The following is a 10,910-nucleotide window of genomic DNA, read 5'->3' on the forward strand; positions in this document are numbered from 1 at the left end:
TCACTCAATTCCGAACGAGAGGGGGGATATATAGGTGGTGTCAAAGTAAGGGAGGCATTATTAAATGAAGAGTAAAGGTCAGAAACGCGACGAGGCAGAAGCACGTGTAAAAGGTGGCGAGAAAAAGTGTGACAGAGGTTGAGGATCACGTGGTCAAAATCAAATCTCACTTTTAAGCATGCCCTTTGGCGGAAATACCTAGTTTGGTATTTAAATATATTATTCAATTTTAAGTATGATATAACATGAATAGAAGGATAAAAGAAATTCATATTTGAAATTTTTTAGATTATAAAATATAATATGTATTTTTTATGGTTTAAAATATATTTTTAAATGGAACATATATAAAATTAAATAAATGTTTTAACTATAAATTTTTATGATAAATATATATTATTTTAAAATGACATATAATATATATAATTGACATTAAAATATTTTACTTAATGTGTGTATAAAAATATTGAAACAAATTAAAATAATTTTATTATTATTAATATATTTTAAATATATATAAATATTAATTTATATTAAAATATTTTATTAATACACACATTACATATTTTATATATATAATATTAATATATTTTATTTTAATAATCTATTTTTATATAAATAAATATATAAAAAACTATCAACTCCATTCATACTTACACAAATAGAGAAACAAATTTACACATCCCATGCTATATTATATTAAGCTGAATCAATTAGAAAACCAAACTTAACTTTCAAATGATTTACCATGGGGCTAAACCAAATCCCAAATGATTTAAGTGGTGTGTAAAGAGACGTTGACCTGTGTGTGCCCACATACGACGGTTGTCGCCAATTCGGAGAAACCACCTAGTAAAGCATAAATAGGTCGACAAATTTTAAAATACAAATTGTTTTATAATGATGAAGCTGAATGGTTTATAACAATAAAAGCTCCAAATATAGTTGTTCCAAATATCCGCAAAGCAGAAACCGGACCACAAATTTTAAAATACATTTTGCTTTATAATGCTCAACCTGAAGTGTTTACACATCGATTAAGATTCAATTTGTTTGTTGGGTATTTGTTAAAATATTGATTATTTTAAAATTTACATTTTAATAATGATATTTATAATGTACGAGTTAAGATTTCTAATAGATAAGATTTGATTCTTTTAAATCCAAATCCATAACATGTGTTATTTTGGTATACTTTCTATTCAGCAAATGTAACTCATTTTCAAAATATTTGACATAATTTTTAAAATTATTAATTTAATAAATAATTTTTTTACTTTTCATATATTTTTAAAATATTTGCGTTTACTTTCTAGTCAGCCAATATAACTCATTTTCAAAACATTTGATATAATTTTTAAAATCAATAATCTAATAAATAAATTATATATATATATATATTTCATAATTTTTTTTTTAAGATATTCTTTCTTTTATATATATATATTTCGAAAAAGATTGCAGAAAATAAAAGAAGTTATGGATAAACATAACAATATGCAACATTGATAAACATAACAATATGTAGAGTTTACAATTTCAACATCCTAAGTTTAGATGCCTTAGTTTCCCATAGTGTTGAAACTCCAAAATAAGCGTGGACTCACTAATTGTGGGTCTTGACAACCTTCTTCACCACTCACATCATACTATCCTACATTGTGCATATTTAAGCCTAAACTTTGAACTCTCAAATTTAAAGCTTAAAGGTTAAGGTTAACACTCAATCTGGCATGCCCACATGCATCATTGGTATAATATATAAAACACTAACATATGGAAAATAGAGTAATCAAATTGAAAGGTTTTTAGTTGTCCCATGAAAATCATTGAAGTGACTTTCTTTGTTTATCTACTTGAAATAACAATTTTCTATTTTATTTTGACAGTTTTTATGTATTTTCTTTATTGTTGGTACCTTGCTGATAGATCTTTGTTTTTATAAAATGCATCTATATATTAGTTTGATTAGAAAAGAGATTTTTCATGATTGGATATGGAAATATCAAATGTGTGATTACCAAAGCTAGGATGCTTTAGATATATTGATCCTTGAATTTCCTACATTCATTCATAAATAACTGGGTTTAGGCTGAGTTCTTAATTAAGAACTCTCTTTATGAATTTATTTGAAATGCAAGCCCTATATATTATTATTACTTCAAATGTTTGAAAGTTACCATTAATTATTCCTCTTAACTATACATTATAATTAATATATTTTTAAAATTCTTCAATATAATTTATAATAAACAATCACTCCGTGTATTTGTACCTAATATTTAATAATTTAGTAATAGGAATGAACACCATTAATATATTTAATATTTTATTTTTTTTGTAACTAAAAGAAATTCAGCAACACTTAAACCTCTGAAGCTTGAGTTTCTCGAGTTTCAACAATTTCATATATAGAAATTACCAATTAAATTGCCCAACACAATATTTTTAAAATAATATAAAAATATATCTAATTAAATTTCAAAACACTAAATTTAGATTAACCAAAATTGGTTTTATATTCCTAACCTAAAAAACTTATAATTCATAATATGGTAAAAATATATAGGAAAAGATCAATTTATTTTGATGAATAAGAATGTGAGTAGATATCTCTGTAAAATAGTCTTTCGTTTTCGGACAGGAACTAGCCACTCATCTTTCTCTCATATATATGAGAGGGCTTGTGTGGTGAGATCAAACACAAATGCCATGCATCAATGACGCGTGATCTCCATTACTCTTATGTTACAATTCAGAGAGGGCTCGGGTTGAGAAAAACAAGGAAAACAGTAATCATGCTTCCCTCGCCTGCATTAATTTAATTTAATAATAATCAAATACTTGCCACCTCCCATGTGACTTATATAACATTGTTTGCCTTTTTCACATAACAAAGTAATATGTGAATACTTTCCACAAAATATTTTTAGCATCGCCTCGGTAACTTAATTTTTACATACCGTAGATGAATATTTTTAATGTAAATTTGGGATGGAGTTAGGTAAGTTTAGAGGTCGATTTTAAGTGTTATATATATATATATATATAACACGGAATCTATTAATAAATATATAATAATTTTATTTTATTTTTTATTATTTTAGTTGTATAACCTTTTTCATGTGAATTTTTTAACCATAAATTTATTTGTTTAATTATTATTTTAGATTTTTTAATTAAAATGGTATTATGTATTTGATTTTTTTATTGGGTATTATTTTGTTTTTGCAAAAAAAGTTTAAGCTTCTTCAAAGTTTAATATTATGGATTAAATTTTATAATTTTTTATTAATATTTAAATTTATTTATCTATGATATGATTGGTTTGGAGTAATTATGTTTTCACATAAAGATGGTTATGGGATTGAACAAGTGATCATAAGGGTCCCAGTTAAACATACTTGCAATTATTGAGAAATGAGATGTCGTTGATCCAAGAAAGGACGTGACGTGGTGGTCTAGAAGCATCTAATTCCATCCACTACAAACTAATTGGATTGCGAAATGACAAGGGTAAGCCCATGGTAAATCAAGAAGACGACGGAAAGTGCACGCACGTGGCCAACAAGATCAAATATGAAGCGCACCTTTACCTGATTTCTCCATGGTGGTAGAGGGAATCTATGCTTGTCCTTCATCTCAAGAAGCCTGCGTTTCCGAAACCAAGGATCTGGTGATATGTTTAATGAACTCCATTACTTCCATTACTTTGAAACCCATGATCGACTTTGATTGTTGTGTGAAAGAGCTAGGTGGCTTGTTCTCCCATCCTCATTCCAAGTGTCATTGAGAAATCAATAAAACGATTGCTACTTAATGTTCTTCACCTTTAAGGAAAAAAATGGTGTATTTGACACAACAATGAATGTAGCATCATTGTTGTTTTCAAAAGAAATTGCCATCTGTGTAACTACTATTATATATGTTTCTCGAAGGCAGTTCTTGGCTACGAAATTGCGTTGAGAAACCAACTCAACCAAACTTTAGGTTCAAGCTAGCCCTCGAACCAGAGGGGGCTCCCTAAAGTATTACAAGGCTTTTTTTTAATGTTTTTCACTATCATTGAACAACAACCTTTGAAGCACAATGACCAAGTCTATTATTTGTTGTAGGTGGTTGTTGATGATTATCCAATCTCTGCTCAGAAATAAATCTCTCTTTTACTGAAACTTATTCAAAGTGCCAACGCCTAGTTTCGATAGAAAAACATAGCTTAAAGAGTTTGGTGGAGGAATAGAAGAGAAATCAAGTATTCGTTTTGAATACTTAATCAATCAAATATAGTAGATGCGTGCAAAAGAATTCTACAGCCAAACAATATACATTCAAGAGATGACAAAAGGCAACAATTAAATGATGCCGAGGAGCTGATTTGAAAAGATTGTTGAATTAGCTAATCTCAATGTAGATGATAACTTTGCAGTGCATTGTCAGGGAGGTTGATACTCAAACCTAGCCTTATCCTAACTCCTATGTTACCTTAAGCATATACAGAAACAACCTATGAAATAATAGGGAAAAACATACATGAGAAACAATTTATGTCATGAAACTAGAGCCGTAATACTTTAATTAAAATTCCTGTAATAAAAGTATTTACAAAAATGGCAAGGTTTTGGCATCAAAAGCCAACCCTTTTACAATCAAAATCAAATAATATATAGAGTATTACATTAATCTAACTGTGTCTAGCTTCTTGGAAAAACAAATATGAACAATATACTAAAAATAAAAAGAATCTCTAAAAAACTGCAAGAAATTTGGAACCGCTGGAAAATCTATTGTCGTCAATTTTGGATATAATCCTTTGACTACTAATTTAGATGCCCATAATGACGCCTTTAAATATGAGGTGATCCCTTGACTGTTGGGTTCTCTATTTGGGATTTCGAATGTGCTCCTCTATCAGAAATATGTGTATTCCCCTGTCTAGAAATTTGGGGTTGTTTCATAGTTGTCTCCCAAAAACTGCCAACTACCCTTTAGAATAGGCATACTTTGCTACATTTACTAGCCAACACTTTTTTCTCTGACTTTTATTTGCTGCCAATTTTTCTAAAGAGTGCATAGTTTCCTATCTTCAAATTTTTCATATAACCTATCATTATACATTGTATTAGATTTGAAAATAAGAATCTTCTTATGATGATTAGAAGAAAAATAGAATACTACTCCAAGAGAGGGTGAAGAGTGTGTCTCTGTCAACTTCAAGTTAAAGGAGTTTGACCATAGTTTTCACAAGAGGTTAACAATTATCTTGAATTTTCAAACTTGTACATTAAATACCTTCTGTTGTATTACTCTTCAAAATGGAAAATACATTTCTTTAGCTGACCATCTATTAAAACTTCATAGTTTGATGTTACTGCATTATTCGAGTTCAAAAGCCATCTCAATTCATTAATAAACTAATTGTTGTCTATAAGTTTCAAACTGCACCACAAGTTGTTTGGAAGAAATACCAACTTTCTTGAATCTCATATTATATCCTCAAATCCATTCTCCACAAGTCTATTAAATAGTTTAAATTCAACTTCTAATTCTTCAACAAGATTTTGAGCTTTTCATGTGCCTGCAAGTTGTGATCTCTTAATTAGGCTTGTTGAATCTTCTTGATTCACAACCACTGTAAAATTGTACTCAGAGCAACCCTTAGAAATATTCTAAACATTTATATTGGTCTTCGTTATCTCATTAAATAAAGTAGCACAAACTCTATGTGTACTTTCCATTCATTTTCCAACAACTGCAAACAATGTTGCAGTCGGAAACGACCTCAACATGTGATATCATAATAACCTTGGCATCGACATATTTGACTGAACCAAAAAATTGTGTTCGTTGTTCGAATTCCTTCATCATTTACAAGTGCTACATTGTCGATGGTTGCAAAATATTTTACAATCGAATAAGAGTCTGAACCTAGCTCAAACTCCTTAGCCTCTATAATATAAGGAAGACATATATTTTTCCCAGGAGATGAAAGATTGAAAACATTTCTTATGACAATAGGAATATTGTACTTCATAACTAGGATTATACCATAATCTTTCCTGTTGACAGTACACTAAATATACCAGAATCCATACCCTGTCACTGATATATTTGAAAACTTGTTCTTACTAACAATGACATCACTAATAGTCCAAATAGGAACACAGTGCATCTTTTTATACACTTCTAGTAGAAAACCGGCCATGCCAAAATCTGGACATACACCCTTCAGAGATCTAAGGAAATATCCCAAACCACTTAGAATTTGCTAGAAATTCATGTGTTGCACCTAATTGACGCCATTCTGCACAAAACCCACATTCGAGATTTTTGAAATTGATCTTCAATTACCCATAAATTGCACTCGAAATTCATTGTTTGTATATTATTATTTAAAAATTTAATAGTCCCTTTATGAAGACTAAATAACACCAACTCTAGTTATCATTTTGGTCATTCTCATCAATGCTTGAAAATGAAAAAATCCACCCAAATCAATTTTAAGTGTCTCACGATGGTGGTGAATAGAATTTATTACTTATATCATAGAAAATATATACTTGAAAGGTCACCATTCTTTCTTTGAATATCTTGACATGTTTTAATACAAAATTTGTGATTATACTCTATTTTTGGATCTCTTTTCTGTGACACAATTGATAAGGCGCTTTGGGAATCCATCCAAATGGAGGTAGTGTATCAAGTGCAAGGCTGCGACTATTCCCTTAGTTGTCGGCTTCAACATAATTGAATTCCCAGTAATAAGGGTAGGACCAATCTTAGACATATCAAGATTTATAGGATAGTTGAATAGGGGAATAGCTAGAACGACACCCAGAAGAATCTTTGAAGATAGGTATAATTTGTTTCTATCATTTCTAGGAAAACTATATGATACGAGAGATTTTCCTGCATCGAGAATCCTCACTCCCTCTTTAGCATAGTAAGAAATGAGAACTCTGAACCTTACAATCTGTAATAATGAAACATCCTTGTGGAAAATATGTTGTTACTTCCATCTTACCTAGCAAATTTCAAACCATGCGTTGTCATTCAAATTAGAATTGGATTGTGAGGAGGTAGATAGTTGTAAGTGATTTTTTTACTTGGGGGGTACCACAATCCTCCACAGAGTGCCACGTAACCAATTGGTTTGTTGCAAAAACCACCATTGCGGACCCCCTCCTCAATTTAAACTTCAAAAACACCTGGGGCCCCACAATGATTAATGACTGATGATTTACCTTGGATGCATTACTCACCATTGAAAAGTACAAGGATAGTAATTGAGCGTTGATATGGCTCTGAGACTTAGGATGAGCGTTGTATTTTATTTGTATGGATTGTTGGACTATTTGCTGGATTTTATCCCATACGTATCAAAGAATTAGACATAACCCATTTTATATGATCGACTAGCCACAACACATTTCAACATGTGTACCTCCTCTCAGCTCCCTATGGGTTCCTATTAGTGTCAAATGTTGGGTAATGGCAATGTTTAGTGGACTATGCTCTGCCTTAGTTTGGTGCTTATCGCATTGGTCTTTTATTTGGAGTTTGGCTCTCCATGAGACTTCATCCCATATGCACCAAGTGAATAATATAAATGGTGTTAATATACACCATTTTACTCAATACTTTTCAAGGTGTAGTTGAAAGAAATTCGTGCCCTTATGGGCTCTTGTCGTGCTTTGATGTCTGCTGCCATAAGCGTGGCTTATGACTTGGCACTTGTGTTTGACCTTTGACTTGCATGGCTTGTGACTTGTCGTATTCAATGGAGCGTTGGCTTGCATGATTGTTGGTTGGCTTCGATTCTTATTTGAACTTGGAGATTGGGTGATAAAACCAATATTTTCCTTTTTTAAATAATTTTAATTTTTAATAAAAGTAATTAAAAAAATACAATTATATATTTTTGTAAAATTAAGTATTTAAAATATAAAAATTATTCAAAATCAGCCTGAAAACTAGTTTAAATAAGCCTGAGGATTAAGCCAAGACGGAGACTGGCTAAAATTCAAAATTTTTGTAACTTTCAAGGTGTGAGAATAAGTTACAACAACTACCTTGAGGATTTACTGAATGATGTCTACCATAGTTTGGTTTTCTACCATCTGTATAACTGACTCCTTATACATTGTCGACTATGGTTGGGTGCGAGCTTTCAGTTTGAAATGCTACCATTTCACACATCTATATGTTGCTAGAGTCATTAATGAGTTTATCCCAAGAAAAATGATGCACAGAGTATCCTACGCTAGCCCTTTGTTTAAACTATCATGCATGGAAATGTTTTGGCCTACAATCTCATCGGCACTGCCAACGAGCCTTCTACTAGCCTGTCTTGTCAAGTTTCTATACTATCTATTATTCTATGTTAGTACTACACACGCTATTTGTGATTGAACTTGGAGTTTATTTTTAATGGATTTGACGAAATCACTTTATTTACTCCATTGGAATAATTTTGTTCTGAATCCTTCATTCTTGTTTTAAAGTAAATTTCAACATTTTAAGTTTATCTTAAAATAGATCAATAATTTTCAATTCTTAATAGAGTTTTCATTAGAGAAATTTCGAGGTAAAAAATTGGCATCACAACAAAAATTAACTTTATAAGAATCAATATGATGATGTCAACCATGGGGGGATGATTCACCATTTTTGGAGTAAAAATGCAACAAAAAAAAACTTTTTCAACTAGTACTTTCAACTTATCTCCCTATGATTTTACTCAAATTTCGTGCGGGAGCACTCGTTGGATGCGGAATTTAATTTTTCATCCAAGGAGTACCCATGTTTCATACTTTTGATGGACCCTACTACACAAAAAATGTGAAATACATGAAAAAACGTGATTGCAATTGCGTTTTTTCATGTATTTCACATTTTTCATGTAGTAGGGTCCATCGAAAGTGTGAAACATGGCTACTACTTGGATGAAAAATTAAATTCCTGATCCAACAAATGCTCCCGCTCAAAATTTGAGCAAAATAATAGGGAGATAAGTTGAAAATACGAGTTGAAAAAGTAGTTTTTTCTTTTTTTCCTCTAAAACTTGATGAGGTAATCTAATCTTATTTTATTATTTCAACTATTATTTTAGACCTCAAAATTTCTCTAATTTAGAATTCTTAGGAAAACAAAATTGTGGTTTAAAGTTTCCATCAATCAATTAATGCATGATTTTAGTTGAAATTTCTTCAGAATTCACGTAAAATGTTTTCACTAGAGAGTGGGTGACTTCCTTCATATGTTTTCTCTGACATTCTTGGAAAAACACAATCGTGTGGTTGAAAGTTTCCATTAGTTAATTAAGCTATGATTTTATGCGAAATTCCTCCATATTATAGGGAAGAAGAATTTTCCACCAGAGAAACTCCATTCAGTTTTACCCCATAAATCTATCATTTCAAAGTTGTGGCATGCTTTATGTAGTAGCCAAATTGGCTATGCTGGTAGAAGCAATAATAGTATTTGTTCATTTTCTAATTAGGCAATGCTGAAACCTCCATTAGATCATCACAATAACTGAGATTGAGACATTAAAGAAGTGGGAAAACACCTTCACCAAATGATATTTCAGTTATTTTAGTCTTCGACGAGTCTAAGTCAATGAGCCTAGGCATGCAGTTGTCAATAGAAGATTCCAACATTTTGTGGTCTCCTTGAACCTTTTCCACATTGGAAAATGGAAATTTGTGAATCGAGAAGTTATTGACAAGCATGTCAAACTGTTTCAACTTGCCAATCGAGTTGGCAAGATATTTCAATTTCCTCAAGAAGAGTATCAATTTCTTTAATATTGTTAGGTTACCAAGTGAATACAGGTGGGATTCCAACATAGGAACATATAGAGATAGAATTTCCAAATTTGGGGAGGTTTCCAATGGTAGTTGGCAATTCTTTAAACTCTGCAAAATTCAAAATTAGTTCTTCTAGGAATTGTTGATGTATAACTTGAGAGGAAATATTGCCTATTTTATTACACTGAGAAAATTTTAATCTTTCAAGCATGCTGATATTCCCAAGTGCTTTTCCAAAGAGGGTGAAGTAGCGGCAGGAAGCCAAATTAAAATGTTTGGGTTGAATCAAGTTCTTGAAGGAGCTTTGTTAAATTTCATACATTCGATTGTACATCACCTTCGTTAGTCTAAACATTAAACAAAACATAAGTGAACGTTACTCTTGATATATAATTTTGTTAAGTACTAAATATCACTATTTTTATTATTCACAGTGCACATATTTATATGGCGTGACTTAAAAAAAATATTGTACCTTCAATCCCACGACAATGTTGGCTATAAATAGTATGTGGATGATGTATTTTCATTTCCTTCCTTTGTCCATTTATTTCAATTTATGATGAGTGTTTTCTCTACCTCTACATCTATGCAACCACAAATAACATTGGCGAGTAACCTCTCTCATTTATCCATTAAATGATATCTATCAATATGCAACCACAAATAACATTGGCGAGTAACCTCTCTCATTTATCCATTAAATGATATCTATCAATATGAAATGCATTGAGCAAGTAGGATGAGCATCCTGCTTGAGAAAATCTTTATTGAAATATTTCATTTACTAACATCAAGTAAGCATAAAATAACAAAGATAATAAATAACATATGCATCAAAGGTTATTATTTTTTTTCCCTAAATGAAATTGTTTTGTTGTTGCAAAATGGGATATATGTATATTTAGCATTTTATTATTTTTTTCTTCAATTTAGCTATATTTAAACAAATTGACACGTACTAGCTACTATGTAGCACTTGTTTTCCACATTTCAAAGATCTTTTAATGGTCCCTTTTTCTTTATTAACTTTATTTTGATGATGCAATCAAATTATTTCACAAAAGTTCTTTATTAAACTCATAGTACAAAACTTTCCTT

The sequence above is a fragment of the Pinus tabuliformis genome, chromosome 9, assembly GCF_031772625.1.
Source record: "Pinus tabuliformis cultivar Carrire ecotype Pingquan chromosome 9, CPIR1, whole genome shotgun sequence".
In the NCBI taxonomy this organism is placed as follows: Eukaryota; Viridiplantae; Streptophyta; class Pinopsida; order Pinales; family Pinaceae; genus Pinus; species Pinus tabuliformis.